Genomic DNA, 16,232 nt, shown 5'->3' on the forward strand with positions numbered 1-16,232 from the left:
AAATGAAAACACATCAAGAGATGTGTTTTCCATTACAGCTCAAGTACACCAATAGTGTATAAAAGCTTGTATAATATAACTGTATTTTCCCAGCTATAATCTTGCAGTCATTTTGCTTTTTTGTTAAATTCAGTCATGGAATATGGGGATCGCTGGCCAGACCATCATTTATTGTCCATCCTGAATTGCCCTCAAGTAGGTGGTGGTGAACTGCCTCCTTGAATTGCTACAGTCCACGTGATGTTGGTATACCCACAGTGCCATTGGGGAAAGAGTTCAAGGAGTTTGACCCGAATTAGTGCAGGAATGGCAAAATATTTCCAAGTCAGGATGGTAAGTGGATTTTAGTGATGTTCCCACGTATCTGCTGCTCTAGTCCTTTTGGATGATGTTGGTTGTGGATTTGGAAGGTACTAACCAACCAGCTTTGACGAGTTCCTGCAGTACATTTTGTTGATGATATACACTGCTGCTACTGTGCATTGGTGGTGGAGGGAATGGGTGGGGTAGCAATCAAGTGAGCTGCGTTGTCTGGATGGTGTCAAGATTTGAGTGTTGTTGGAAAGTATAACATCACACTCCTGAATTATGCCTTGTTCGTGGCAGACAGGCTTTGGGGAGTTGCTCATCACAAGGTTCCAAGGCTCTGACTTGCTCTTGTAGCCACAGTATTTAAATAGAAAATCCAGTTGAATTTCTGGTCAATGATAATCCCCCATATGCTGATAGTGGGGGATTCTGTGATGATAATGTCATTGAATGTCTAGGGACAATGATTAGATTTTCTCTTGTTGGAAATGGTCATAGTGTGACACAGGTGGCATGAACATTGCTCCCCACTTGTCAGCCCAAGCCTGGATATTATCCAGGTCTTCCTGCATTTGGACATGGACAGCTTCAGTATTTGAGAAGTCACAAATGGTGCTGATATTTGTGTGCAATCATCAACAAACATCCCCATTTCTAACCTTACTATGGAAGGAAGCTCATTGATGAAGCAGCTGAAGATGATTGTGTCTAGGACATTACACCGAGGAACTCCTGCAGTGATGTACTGGAGCCGAGATGATTGGCCTTCAACTACCATCCTTTGTGCCAGGTATGACTCCAACCAGGAGAGTTTTCCCCCTAATTTAGTTTTATTTATTTAAAACTAAATTAGGGGGAAAACTCTCCACTGGTTGGAGTCATACCTGGCACAAAGGATGTTGGTTGAAGGCCAATCATCTCAGCTCCAGGACATCACTGTAGGAGTTCCTCGGCGTAATGTCCTGGGCCCAACCATCTCCAGCTGCTTCAATGACCTTCTTTCCATCGTAAGGTTAGAAATGGAGATGTTTGCTGATGATTGCACAATGTTCAGCACCACTTGTGACTTCTCAGATACTGAAGCTGTCCATGTCCAAATGCAGGAAGACCTGGGTAATATGACTCCAACCAGTGGAGAGTTTTCCCCCTAATTCCCATTTGACTCCTGTTTTGCTAGGGCTTCCTTCATGTCACACGCAGCCAACTGCAGCTACCTGTCAAGTGCAAGCTTGGTGCAGAACCCTCATTACTAATACTCAAGGAAGTCACTGGTTCCCTAACAGCACATTAAAATGATGGAATACCAATTGAGCTACTAGGGTATGGAAAGCCCCATGTGCTGCCCTACCACCACAAACGCCACTTCCTCTCCTGGATGAATGATCACCCAACAGGATGTATGACTCAACTATAAATCACCTTACACAATAACAAAGACGATCAAGAGGATTGCAACAACGACTGGGGCATCTTGCTCCTCAACATTACTGGGAATGCCTTTGCTTTTCTAATAAAGCTCCATTGACTATAGATATTGACTATAGTAGAATATACCTGGAAGCACAAAATGGCTTCATATCAAATCCATGGTAGACATTATCTTCTCCCTACGAAAGAAAGAGAGACAGAAACCAACAATCTTGGCTTTTGTGGACCTCACAAAAGCATTTGACAGTGTGTGCAGGACAGGTTTCCACCAGAGAAAAATCAACTGTCCTCCCAAGCTTCACAGTCTCAAAGTCATTCCAAGATAACATGCATGGCATCATTCAGTTCGACAGCTGTACCTCTGAAAGTTTTGAGATCCAGAATGGGATCAAAGGGGTTTACATCTGAGCCCCTACTCTATATTTCCTCTCTCCGAATGACCTCTGCTTTCTCTGCCAACATGGCAGGTGTGGGCTTCCACACACAACCAGACAGTAAACTCCACAACCTGTCAAGACAAAAAGTGGTCAGAGAACTTGTGTGCTAATGACACTGCACTGGTTACCCAGACAGAAGGTCAACTCCAAATGCTCATGGATCCTCAGTCCCATGATTTGTATCACCACTGTTGTTACAGGACATGTTGTTGTGTCTCCGCCTCTGTCAGACTCAACAATACACCACTGGAAGCAATCAGAAAATTCTGCTACCTTGGATCTAAGATGACAAGCAACCCTTCTCTAACCCAAGAGTTTAGCACTTGGAAAGGCAGGCAACAACTTTGGTTGACTAATAAAACAGGCATGGAAAAACAACAAACTGACCCGCAGGACCAAGATACTCATCTACAAAACCTGTAACCGCAGCACATTGCTGTGTGGCAGCAAAGCCTGGGCAACTTACACCTACCAAGAACACAGGCTCAATATCTTCCATCTCCGGTGTCTATGGCACATTCTTAGCATCACATACAAAAAGGCAAAGTCACTAATGAATCAGTTAATTTCAGAGCAAACATACCAAACTTGCTAGTTATAATCAAGCAAAAAAGGATTTGCTAGCTTGGGTATGAGTATAGGATGGAAGAAGGCCTAATCCCCAAGGATATGAAGAGGTAGCCTGAGACCAGCAAAGTGTCCAAAGCTTCAATTCAAGGATAGTGTTGAAAGGGGCATGAAAGTCCTCAAATCAATCATGGCAAGTGGGAAAATTTAGTTGATGATCGATGTAAATGTCAACACCAGCTAAGGACAGTTCACCATGACATGTATTTTCAGAAGCACCAAAGCCAATGCCAGCCTTGCAAACATGACATCAGCAGCGATCACACTGCACCACAAGGGACAACCTCACATGGAACATTCGGCTGACTCTGCCTATCCAGAACCAGTTTGTTCCGCCACCAAAAGTAGAATTGATCATCCTGTCTGACCTCAAGGTCTGAAGCTGCATTCCAGTCACGTCTTTCAGAAAAGGATGCCAACCAAGTTTCTGGAACAGAAAACTGATGGCAATATTGAAATTTGATTTAATTCACTTAAGGTTAACCACATTTTCAAACAGTAAATAAGGTGCAGGAACCAAATACAATTCATGATTCATTTATAAACACAAACACACCATCTCATGAGTATATACAGAATGGACCAAATGGCCTCCTCCTCTTCTGCTGTTTATCTAAAGCTAAAATCTTTGATGAGGCAGATAATGGGATCAAACAAAAATGAGAAAACGTTTCCTCGATTCACAATTTTAAAAAATAGTCATCCATTTTCAGCACTTCTTGGCAGGCCTGCCAGATCGGTAACCCGCTTCTACAATCCCCTTCTGAGGGAGCTAATACTTTGTGATCTTTAGAATGTTGATAAACAGAAATATTTTTCTATGTCCACTTAAACTGAGAAATTTTAAATTCTGATACCTATACAGTCTGTACATCCAGTTTGCATTTATATTTGGAGCGAGCAGTTGAGTTCCAGAACACTATAATGAAGTACTAGTGATTACAGATGTCAACTGAGGTGGGAGTAATTTGAGATTATCATTTGGGTTCAGCACACAAGAAGCACTACATTAAAGCCAATTATTTTCAAAACAGTGAAGATGCTTAATGGCATCATGTTACTGCAACGGGTACAAATACCCATTAAGAGCCTTCCACCAAAATAAATCTTATATGTGAATCTCGATAGCTTTCTTTTCCACATCTATGAAACATCATCCAACTTTACATCACCATTCCAAGCCACCCAAATGCTGTTGCTCTCCCCAACTGTTTTTATTTATCCATCTTTCCATCACTGGTGGTAGGGCCTTTAGCTAATGCGAATTCATATCCTGCAATCCCTCTTAAATCTTTCCGTTTTGCAACCTCCCTTTCTATAGTGACATGGAATATCGTCCTCAAAATGCACCTCATAGCATGTTTTTAGACATTCTCCCCCCCCCCCCCCCCCCCCCCCCACTAGCTCCTTTGTAATTTTTTTGTTTGGTTACCCCTTTGAAAAATGTCTCAAGGCACTGAACAATGTCCAAAGTGCTACATGAAAGCAAGCTGATAGTGAACTAAGTCAGAGTGTACTAGCAAGTTATTAAACTGGTGAGAAATGGGGATAGCAAGTCAATCCAATCATGTTCCAACTGGAAGTTTACAGAATGGGTCAGAAGTCAGTAAACAACATTGGGACCAGAATTCTGACTGAATTTTTCTTCCCCATAAATGAACAGTGCCAAAGACAATTGCAGTCTTGTTCCGCAATTGCATCCAGGATCAGCTATCACAGGATGAAGCAATGCTTCCCAGTTTTTGGAGTGTGAAGGATGAGAATTCCTTGCTTGACAATCCTCAGCAACATCACAGGTTTACAATTCTGCTACACGAAACTATTTTCCAAGTATCATTTGGTAGTACAGAATTTGTGTGGCTGAAAAAAAAAAGAGGGGTGCTGATCAAACTTTTCACCCTGCACTCATCAGGACAGAAGAATACCAAATTTCAAAGGGAATAACAATTTACATTGCATGAGAAAAGAGTGCTGACTGGTTGGCATGTGGACTCTGATTGATCGAGGCATTGCCACGGGGAGTGCATCAAGGAAAAGTTGTACTCCAAGCTTTGGTCTATCTGAAAAAGGTGCAATACCTGGGTCTTTCTGGCTGTATCACACCATAATTCAGGACCCCATGCACCCTGGACATTCTCTCTTCCACCTTCTTACGTCGGGAAAAAGATACAAAAGTCTGAGGTCACGTACCAACCAACTCAAGAACAGCTTCTTCCCTGCTGCCACAGGCTTTTGAATGGACTTACATCGCACTAAGTTGATCTTTCTCTACACCCTAGCTATGACTGTAGCACTACATTCTGCACTCTCTTCTTTCCTTCTCTATGAACGGTATGCTTCGTCTTTATAGCATGCAAGAAACAATACTTTTCACTGTATACCAATACATGTGACAATAATAAATCAAATCAAAAACTTGTGTTTCCAAATCTGTGTAGTTCAGTGGGGTTACTCACAATCAATGAGAATGAGAAGAAAAAGAGCCGTTAACTTCTTAAAGTACAGTCGAGTGATCCTGGTTAATTTGTTTAAAATTGGCAGCACAAGTCTACAGTGTCCTATTTAATACAGCTTCACTGTATTTCAAAACAATATAGACAGCTGGTCAGAGTTAGTAACTATTGCTTTTGTACAACTGTTTCCATTCTTTACAAGAATGAACTTTAGAACAGTTGCTTCATACTGATGAGATCCTATCCAAGAACATTGAGAGCTACAGTGAATTTTTTTTTTTAAAATGGAGCACACAGCAAAAATAATTTGTTACTAATTCGTCAGCCCTTCCTACTACTGAGATATTAACTTGTAAAATAAATTCCAAAGTACATCCCAAGAATCAGGAGCCAAACCACCCTTCGTTTGAGTCATAGCAGCACAATTATAATACCTTTTGTATTTAAGCTAGAATTATGGTTTACACTGCAATATTGTACAGTAAACACAATGAGAGTAATAATCACTCACTCCTCAATCAAAACATTCAAAGTCTGCTGATCTTCCCCTTTATCTCCCTCCTCCTTTTCGCCTCGTTCTGGTCTGATATTCCATATCATTACTTAACATCCCAAGTTCCGTCAGCCTTGGTACTGGCACCACAGTTTATTCCTGCCATCTTTCAAACCTTTCCTGCCATTGAAGTGCTAGATTTCAGTTGCAGCTTCGTAAAAAAACACACCGACACGCACTATAAAAAAAATACATTTTACATAAATTCCTAATTCTAATTGTAAAAGATATGGATCTTAAAATGTTGTGAAACAAGATGAAACCGGGAGTGCAGGGATCCCAGTATACAGGCTCAGCTGAAAACGAGCTCAGAATATTTTTGTTGCCTGCGTTCTTTTATGCCTCCCACACAATGGATCGCACCAGTTAACAACATAATTGCCAAGCAATAGGTTGTTAGAAAAGAAAGGGAGAAAGAAGTTCCACGCATCTTCCTTTAGTTAAAAGGAACCACCATGATTCTGCATTAAGCACATACACCAAATATGTATTCTGCCAATGCCAACTGTAGGCTTCATCCACCAATGTAAACAGGTCTCCTTTAAACAGTTAACCAGTACCCTGTAAAGGGATGGTAGATAGAAACAGGATGGTCTTGTCATTGACTGGTAATGAACCAATCAGAAAAGCTCAATTTTTGTATTACAGATGTGCCTGTAATACAACTATGTCTTTTTCCCAGGCTGCCAATTTTCTTGTAAATCAGCTGTACTGTGGGACTTATTGTTCCTTGTTAATGCACACAGGTTTTGACCTGCTTGCATACACAAAATGAAGACTGCGTCCTGATGCCACTGGGTATGTCCTTGTGCATGCACAATGACATCACTACCAAAATGTATTGCTGTTGCTGGAGCAACACACATACTACAAGACCATAAGACCAATTAGGCCACACGGCCCATCGAGTCTGCTCCGCCATTCAATCATGGCTTATATTTTTCTCATCCCCATTACCCCTGATCCCCTTATTAATCAAGAACCTATCTATCTCTGTTTCAAAGACACTAATTGACCTGGTCTCCACAGCCTTCTGCGGCAGAGTTCCACAGATTCACCACTCTGGCTGAAGAAATTCCTCCTCATCTCGGTTTTAAAGGATCGTCCCTTTAGTCTGACGTTGTGCCCTCTGGTTCTAGTTTTGCCTACTAGTGGAAACATCCTCTCCACATCCATTCTATCTAGGCCTCGCAGTATCCTGCAAGTTTCAATAAGACTCTTCTTCCCAACCCCCCCACCATATTCCTTCTAAACTCCAATGAGTACAGACCCAGAGTCCTCAACCATTCCTCATACAACAAGCTCTTCATTCCAGGGATCATTCTTGTGAACCTCCTCTGGACCCTTTCCAAGGCCAGCACATCCTTCCTTAGATACGGTGCCCAAAACTTCTCACAATATTCTAAATGGAGTCTGACCAGCGCCTTATACAGCCTCAGAAGTACATCCTTGCTCTTGTATTCTAGCATTGCATTTGCCTTCCTAACTGCCGACTAAATCTGCATGTTAACCTTGAGAATCTTGAACAAGGACTCTCAAGTCCCTTTGTGCTTCTGATTTCCTAAGCATTTCCCCATTTAGAAAATATTCTATGCCTCCATTCCTTCTTCCAAAGTGCATAACCTCTCACTTTTCCACACTGTATTCCATCCGCCACTTCTTTGCCCACTCTCCTAGCCTGTCCAAGTCCTTCTGCAGCCGCCCCCCCCCCGCTTCCTCAATACTACCTGTCCCTCTACATATCTTTGCATCATCTGCAAACTGAACAACAGTGCCTTCAGTTCCTTCTTCCAAATCGTTAATGTATATTGTGAAAAGTTGTGGTCCCGGCACTGACTCCTGAGGCACACCACTAGTCACCGGCTGCCATCCTGAAAGATCTCTTTATCCCCACTCTCTGCCTCTGCCAGTCAGCCAACCCTCTATCCATGCCAGGATCTTACCCTTAACACCATGGGCTCTTAACTTATTAAACAGTCTCCTATGTGGCACCTCATCAAAGGCCTTCTGGAAATTTAAATAAATCACGTCCACTGGTTCTCCTTTATCTAACTTCCTTGTTACCTCCTCAAAGAATTCTAACAGATTTGTCAGACATGACCTCCCCTTGGCAAAGCCGTGCTGACTCAGTTCTATTTTATCATGCAGTTCCAAGTACTCCGCGATCTCATCTTTAATAATGGACTCTAAAATCTTGTCAATGACCGAAGTCCGGCTAACCGGCCTATAATTGCCCATCTGCTGCCTCCCTTCCTTCTTAAACAGCGGTGTTACATTAGTACAGGCCCTAAAGCAACCAAAGGCAATAGAAAAGACCCTCCACAATAAAAGGTCCTCCTCATTTCTGGTCATAATGTGTCCACGAGTTCCTATTTTTGACACTACCAGCAGCATGAAACCTGCAGATAAAGCAGCCAGCAAGTGAAGTCATGAATACAGTTAGAATCAACCCTCTGTGGCAGACTTAATTACCTGTCACAAGTTCAGCAAACCTCCAGGGCAATTTTAGCGGCCAACTTGACCAATTAAAGGAAACTAGACCCCTCATTGCAAGCTAGAACTTTCTCCTTGCATTCCAGATCATACTGCAAGCCAATATCCAAATGTGCAGGATGATTGAGTGGGAAAGCAGCAAGAAATTTGCTGGGGTTCTTTGCTAACAAACTACACTGTATGAAGTCTTTAAATTCCAGAGCTACCTCTGCGACATACTTGGATATCTCCAGGACTTTACTCTTGCCAATAAGTAAAATCTCAATGCATACATTGTTATAACCACAGCAAATGTTATTTGCTGAGCAAGCCAAATCCCAGAGGGAAGTTTAACTGATCATAATTTTTGTGTGTTCTAAAATGAGAAGTACCCTACTGATCCTAGTAGCATAGATTTCCAAAAACAGTTCTGGTTGGAAAACCTAGGTAAATACCTCCCAACAACACTCCCCTATAGATTTTAACTATAAAAATCCACTAAAGTTACCCATGGCAAAACTGCTGTCACTGAGTATATCACTTTTTTCCACTCTGTTGAAATCCAAGAATATTCAGAAGCAAGACTGCTTTCCACACAAAGACTTCTCTGGTTCAACTGGCTGGCTTATTCAAACTTTGCACCTTCTCCCAGCTCAGAGCTGTTCCAAGGAGGTCTTCCCTCAGTATCCAACACCACTTAGTTCAACATCTTTTCTCAAATATCCGTCTTCACTTTCATCTTTTGATTCCATTGTCCTCAGCACCTCTGAACCCTACTGTCTTTCCTTTCAGGTCAAATAAAATTTAATCAATTTTCCCCTGTTTACTTGTGCAAGTTGTCGAAGTCTTTTACTCCCTTTTGAAATTTAACAACCGAAAAGCCAAGTCCCCATCTATCTCCTAATACAAATCTCAAAACTCAACCTACTTACTTACAATTCCACTCTACCATAGCTTATCACAAACGTGTGCACTTAGTATCTCTTATTTATCAGCCAACCCTCTCCAACAAGTTGTCTTATTAACCTCCTCCCAGCTTAATTAAATCATTTATACACACACAGATGCACCTTCTTTACAGATTAACATAATATTCTCCAAAAATATTTTTAAAATAACACCCATCCCCACAACATGTCCTTATAGAAAATGCACACACACTTCATTTCAACCAAAATACAATTTTAGGTTTAAAAATTTCCCAGTAGATTGGTTTGGCGACAATTACACAAGTCACTTTCTGTACAGTTGACATCTGGCTGACGAGAAGTATAATAGGTCGCAGATACAGCAAGATTCACTTTAAACTTCAGCACAAAATACCACCTTCGGCAGCACTCTCCAGCATAGAACACTATGTTTTGGTGGCTTAAAACAAACATATTTTATTAATTAAATAATCAAGATGCAGTTGAATATTCCATGAAAGGTGTAGAAATAGCTACTGAGGTGGTAGGAGGCCCAGAAGCATACTGCATGCTTCACATCTCCAACTAATTACATAGAAGGTACAGCAATGTTCAACCTAGCTGGTCCATGCCAGCATTTAACATGCCTCTTCACACTACACTTCATCTAATTCCATCAACATCTCACACTGTTCCATTCTCCCTCATGTGCTAATCCAGCTTCCCCTTAAATGCATCTTTGCCATTGGCCTCAACTACTCCATGTGGTAGTGATTTTCACATTCTAACCACCCTCTGGGTAAAGAGGTTTCTCTTGAATTCTTTATTGGATTTATTAGTAACTACCTTATAAATAGGGCCATTAGCTTTGAACTCCCACAAAAGTGGAAACATATTTTCTACATCTACTCTATAAAACCCCTCCATAATTTTAAAGACCTTGATCCTGTTACCTCTTGGCCTTCTGTTCCTCAGAGAAGAAGGGAAAGACTAAACAGACCGGGGTTGTTAGTTTATAACCTCTCTATTCTGATATTATACTTGTGAATTGTTTTTCTACCTTAGTCAGAGTCAGAGTTTACAGCATGGAAACAGGCCCTTTGGCCCAACTTGTCCATGCCGCCCCATTTTTTAACCCCCAAGCTAGTCCCAATTGCCCGTATTTGGCCCATATCCCCCTATTCCCATCTTACCCATGTAACTGTCTAAACACTTTTTAAAAAGACAAAATTGCACCCGCCTCTACTGCTACGTCTGGCAGCTTGCTCCAGACACTCACCACCCTCTGTATAGAGTCATAGAGGTGCCTTCTCTGAAACCTCTATATCTTTTTGATTCTGTGGAGTCCCAGAACAAAGAGCAGTGCTCCAGCTGCAGTCTAACCAAGGTTCTATACAAGTTTTATATAAACAAGCGTACTGCTCAACTATCCTGCTAGAATCCCAATGCTTTGCTTACTTTTCTTATGCGCTTATTAACCTGTGATCATGCAGTAAATTAATAAAGCCCAGAGGATAATCGAAGTACGTAACCAAAATTGTTGGACACAAGTCAGAGGAAGACAGTACTCTGGTCAGCACATCGTGAGTGTTGTGTTCAGTGGTAGTTGAGAAGGATATTCAAATACTGGTGCCAGTGCAGTGAAGAGCCAAAATACTGATCCTGGAATCTGAGATACAAGGAAAGGTTGAGACTTTTCAGCCTGCAACTAAGGTCCTGGACAGGTTATCTAAATAGTAAATGGTATGGAACTGGCAAATTAAGAACATCAAATTAACATTGAGAGTAGATTCAAACATCCCAACTAATATATCCTATGACCGCAACAAATTCAGTCAATTCTTCTTGAATGCACTAGTCAAAACAGAAAACAACATCTGCTGAACTGGAGGCTGACTAAGCTAATAATCCTTTGAAATTCTCTCCAACAAAATCCATGCTGACATGCAACATTCTACAATGCTTCATCTAAAAAAATATATTTTCTTCCTAAAGCAGGAAGGGGAGGAAGTGAATAACAAAGTGCTCATCTTCTGAATATTCATGCTGACCTTTTCCTTCAAGCTGCAGTCAGACACAATGGTAATTTTCATTCTGACATAGACTTCTAAATAGGACAGCAACCAAAAAGATTCAGAAACTATTAAACGAATCAGTGAACTGTAATATTTAAATTAAATCTCAGTCAAAATCTCCACCATCTTCTCCTAGAAAATGAGTGCTTGCTAGCTCTCAACTAAATATTGCAATTGTGTTGACAAATGGTTGCACATTTCCATCTTTCAGGCCACAACTCTTGTTCTTTGTTAATGATCAATAATTATTATTTTTTCTTCAATCTGCAAGCCTGGCTGCTCCCCGCATCAAGTTCTTCAAAAGCTAATATTTTCAAATGTTTGCTTCATATTTCCCTTTCATAAAATGAACATTCTTCTACGCTTGGAGCTGTGAAGGTCACACAAATTAATGGGCTTGAGTATCAAAATAAAATTCATCTTAGCAAGTTATCTCCACAACTGGAAAAAACTAATCAGCAGTAGATGTTTATGGAGGAGTGGTGTTCAAGTTGCTAGCTCGAGAAGGATGATTCCCTGGAGGTTTATTCACATGATATTCTAGCCATGTGACATTTGATCACATGACCTGATGCCAGATCACCTGATATCTAAGCAATCTTACTGCATGCACATAGTTTTGAGTCCTCAGGAATTAACTTGCAAGACAGGGAGGGCGGCAAATCTAGAGTGGGGAAAGAGGGGCCAGGGACCACTCATCCTTCTCCACCCCAATCGGCCGAGACACCCTAAAAACTGACATTCATGATTCCTGACTCTCAAAAAGAAGTTCTTCACCATTATGTTATTCCTAAATATCCAATTCCCAAACTTTATTCATCAATTGCACCCTTCAAATACCATTGATCAGAACTGCACAGCATTATAATCCTCATCACAAAGGGCATCTTAGAACTTTGCATTCCATAAATTTCTATTAATTCTCTTGGTGCTTGTAGCCATTGAGCGGCCAATCATTCACTGTTGGATAGCAGAGAATACTTTAAAGTGACCTTACGTACTATTGGGAAATGCCACAGGGCTTTGTTGTCCACTTCATCACCAAGACTTTGTCTTCATCAGCCAGGACATCTGGAGCTGTGAAAGTACAAATACATGTTCAGGGAACAAAGTTTTCAGTTTAACAAATAATTCTGCAATGGACCAATATGAGAAAGGCTCTGCATCCCCAATTTCAAATTACTGCATTTAACAGGATTTTAATAGCTTGCAGCTGGTTTTAAAACAAAACTCGCCAAACTCCTAACAGCCACAGATGACCCATGTTGCAATAGCAAATTTATCCGAAAGAAGTTGCTGCTGCACAGGTTTAAATTCTTCCCAGTCATCTCTAAAGCTACTGTTTCATCTGTTCCATCAGACGCTGCTCAGCAAACTGCGGACAGTTCATATACAGTTGAGGAAAATCCTGATCTAGAAACTTACTGGAAGTAAAGTCGCTTGTGTTCTATGTGGTCATAAAGTCTTGGGGAATACCAGTGAAAGAAGGTGCATCAATGCTAATTAACCAGATCAAAAGTATAGACTTTCATCAGCTGTCATATGACTGACTTAATCCCAATACATTAAATTTTAATTCTGTCAAATAGATTCCCCTCTCTTTACAACATCTCCTAAAAATGAAGGAACCCAAATCAAATAGTCACCAACTGTTACAATCATGAGATAGATTATGTCTTAGGATTGTATCTTTAGGTTTAGAAGGATCCAATATTTTCAGGCTGTTGCTTTAAATATAGGTACATGAAAAAGGGTCACATCACCTCTGCTGGAGTCTGCTCGACAGTAAACCTGGATGGTCTGAGTTGCTAGAAATCCAAGGAAGACTTAATGCTTTGAAGGAGATCTGCAAGGAGACATTTGGAAACAATGCCAGCAGGTACTGCCTATACAAAGAATAGACCCCAAGTCTCCTGTCTTATAGCTGTTAAGTTCTAAACAGTGGTGTTGCAAACTAACTCTTACTTCCAAGCTGAAAGGTAGTAGGGATCAAAAATTAAACACTTCTCTTTTGAGAACAAATATTTATATGTTCATGGGATGTGGGCACCACTGGCCAAGACCAACATTCATTGAACATCCCCAACTGACCTAGAGGTGGTGGTGAACGGTCTTCTTAAACTGCTGCAGACAATGTATTATAGGGACACCCACAGTGTTATGAGATAAGGAGTTCCAGGATTTTGACCGTGGGACAACGAAAGAACATAGTTCCAAGTCGGGAGTGGTTTGTGACTGCAATGGAAACTTGCAGGCAGTGGTGTTCTGCTGCCCTCGTCTTTCAAGGTGATAGAATTTGCAGATTTGGAAGGTGCTGTTGGAGTCTTACACGAGTTGCTGCAATGCATCTTGTAGATAGCACACATTGCTGCCACTCTGCATCAGTGGTGGGAGAAATAAATATTTAAGATGGTGGATAGGGTGGCAATCAAGCAGGTCGCTTAATCTTAGATCGTGTTGAGCTTATGAGCGTTGCTGAATATGAACTCAGATTATTCAATCACACTCCCATCTCGTACCTTGTAGACAGTGCACAGGCTTTGCGGAGTCAGGAGGGAAGCTCCTTGCTGCAGAATTCCCAGCTTCTGACCTACTCTTGTAGCCATAGTTTTTATATAGCTGGTCCAGTTCAGTTTCTGACCAATAGTAACCGCCAGGATATTGATAGTGGGGATTCAGCATTGATAATGCTATTGAAGTTATGGGAGATGGTTGGACTCTCTCTTCTTGGAGATGGTCATTGCCTGGCATGTGTATAGTGCAAATGTTAATTGCCATTTATCAGCACAAACCTGAATGCTGTCCAGGTCTTGCTGCATATGGACATGGACTGCTTCAGTGTGAGAAGTCACAAATGATGCTGAACAAAATCATGAGTCAATATCCCCACTTCCAGCGAGCAGGCTATTGCTGAGTAATTGCTACTTGATAGCACTGTTGACGGACTTTCCAACACTTGGCTGAAAGTGTAGGCCATGAGGTGGTAATTGACTGAGCTGGACTTGCCCAGGATACTTAGGCAATTTTCCACATTGTTGGTTAGATGCCAGTGGTGTAGCTACATTGGAACAGCTTTGCGAGGTGCACAGTGCAAGGAAAATTAGTCGTTTTTTAAGCAATATCATTGTCATATACTAGGAAACAAGCTTGTTTTAAACTAGTTTTGTTGAATTGGAGACAGATGGATTCCAAAGTTCAAACATCAATACAGGATATGTGAAGGCAAGTGGTTTGAAATAGGATAATGAACAAAGAGCCAGAAGAACTAGAATGAGTGGTTTAAAGTTAGTTGTATTTTGAAAGGAACATATACAATTGGAAGATTGTAAATAGATGAGACAAGAGTATAGGTTTACTTTTAAAATATAGCGAACATAAAGTTAAAACAAAGGGTAGATCAATTCTCAGAAAATGAGATTCTGAAGGATTGCAGAAAACAATAGTGTGGAGATCAAAAGGGGAAAAAGTGACTTAAGGAAATATTGATGAATACATTGGTGTCGTAGTGGTTCAGATCTCAAACAAGGCAGTTTGTGTGTTCAAGCCACACCAGTGAACAATAGTTTGCTGCCATCCGCAAGACAGCAAGAGCAGCAAGGCATTGTGTGGTAATGTTACTAGAATTTAATATAGATTTTAAAATGTGAGGACTATTGCCGTCAAAAAAGGGCTTAGTTTTAAGATTATTTAAGCTGAAATCCTTTAGAAAATGTTGGAATAGTATTGTTTATTCTTGTGGGGTTTTTTTTAAGTGTTAGTTTCTTTTCTCTTTATTCTAATAAATGTTTTAATTTTAATATATAAAATCATCACACTTGGCCTGTGAGTTACTTGTCTTGACTTCATACACAAACAGAAAAATCATCTGGCAGCTGATTTAAATTTCCCGTTGGGACTCTGACAGCTTGGCACTAACCATCTGTCATAACAATGGCTAGTTCTGGAGCACGAGTCTTCAGCAGGGCTCATAGCCTTTGCAATATCCCGTGCCTTCAACCATTTCTTGACGTCCCATGGAATGAATTGAGAATGACTTAAGACTTGCATCTGTGATGCTGGGATACTCCAGAGAAGGTCAAAATTGATTATCCACCCAGCTGAAGATGGTTGCAAATGCTTCGGCCTCACCTTTTGAACTGATGTACTGGCTTCCCACATCATTGAGGATGCAGATATTTGTGGAGCTTTCTCCTTCAGTTAGCTGTTTAATTGCCCACCATCATTCACAATTGGATATGGCAGAACTGCAAAGCTTAGATCAGATCCGTTGGTTTTGGGTACACTTAGTTCTGTCTATCACATCCTGCATCTGCTGTTTGGCAGGCAAGTAGCCCTTTGTTGCAGTTTCACCAGATTGACACCTCATCGTAGGTATGCATGACGCTGCTCCTGGCATGCCTTGCTGCACTCTTCATTGAACCATGGTTGATCTTCCAGCTTGATGGTAGAGTGGAAGATATGCCAGGTCCATAAGGTTGTGTAGAATTCTGTTGCTGATCATAGATGCCCAATTTTGAGTTGCTAGATATGTTCGAAATCTATCCAATTTAGCATTTGGTCTTGTGACAAAATGGAGGGCATCTTCAATGTGAAGACAGACAGATGGTCTGGCTGGGTTCATTTCTTTTTAAAACTTTGGCAGTGATTTGATACAACTGAGTACATTTCAGGAGGACAGTTAAGGTCAACCACATTGCAATGGGTCTGGAGTCACATGTAGGCCAGACCAGGAAAGGACAGATTTCCTTCCCTAAATAGGACATCAGTGAACCAGATTGGGTTTTATGACAATGGTTTTGGAGGTCACCATTACACTAGCTGTAAGATTTATTAATTGAAATCAAATTCAAAATGCACCCTCAGTGGGATTTGAATCAGTGTCCCCAGAACATTATCCTGAGTTGATGGATTACTAGCGCAGTGACATTACCATGACACCAGGCATCCCCATAAACTCCAGGTTATCACAG

The 16,232-nt window shown here is 41.0% G+C and overlaps 1 protein-coding gene across 12 annotated transcripts in view; it reads right to left on the reverse strand.

Annotated features, from left to right (window-relative positions):
- sipa1l1 (signal-induced proliferation-associated 1 like 1) overlaps nucleotides 1-16,232 on the reverse strand; it is a 375,648-nt gene that overhangs the window by 284,757 nt on the left and 74,659 nt on the right. For 11 of the 12 annotated variants that reach the window (XM_078233437.1, XM_078233435.1, XM_078233434.1 and 8 more), the window contains exon 2: nucleotides 12,264-12,339. The exons of the other annotated variant lie outside the window; for it this stretch is intronic. The gene's annotated coding sequence lies outside the window, so the exon portion shown is untranslated. The remainder of the gene's footprint in view (nucleotides 1-12,263; nucleotides 12,340-16,232) is intronic. 12 annotated transcript variants of the gene reach the window in all.

This window comes from Mustelus asterias, chromosome 18 (genome assembly GCF_964213995.1).
Source record: "Mustelus asterias chromosome 18, sMusAst1.hap1.1, whole genome shotgun sequence".
Lineage (NCBI taxonomy): Eukaryota > Metazoa > Chordata > Chondrichthyes > Carcharhiniformes > Triakidae > Mustelus > Mustelus asterias.